This window comes from Myodes glareolus, chromosome X, assembly GCF_982192425.1.
Source record: "Myodes glareolus chromosome X, mMyoGla1.1, whole genome shotgun sequence".
NCBI lineage: Eukaryota > Metazoa > Chordata > Mammalia > Rodentia > Cricetidae > Myodes > Myodes glareolus.
Window position 1 is genome coordinate 28781381 of NC_142053.1, and position 486 is coordinate 28781866.

A 486-nucleotide genomic window follows, 5' to 3' on the forward strand; every position below is an offset into this window, starting at 1 on the left:
TTTGCCTGCACGTATGTCTGTGTGAGGGTGCCGGGTCCCCTGGAACTGAAACTACTGTTTGTGAGCCGCCATATGGGTGCTGGGAATTGAACCCGGGTCCTCTGGAAGAGAAGTCAGTGCTCTTAACCACTTAGCCCTCTCTCCAGTGCCCACAGATTTCAAAGGAAAAGAAAAAGGAGCGGTGCGTGTACGTGCACGCGCGTCCGTGTGTGTGTTAAAATACAGACACAGATACATAAGCTCACACCATACAGGCAAATAAAATCGCACACGAAATACATTGAGAATTGGTGTTGTTCACACAGCTACTCAATGAAATATGTACAGCATTCATCGTAACTTTGCTCCAGGTATTTGAGTTTCAGAATGAGCAGAGAATTACTGTTCGCGCGGTTTACATTTCTGAAACCTAGGAACTGTACGAGTTCGTGGCTCGAGTTTCCTGACCGGCTTCTTTATACTAATACACACATCCCTTCCTGTTGG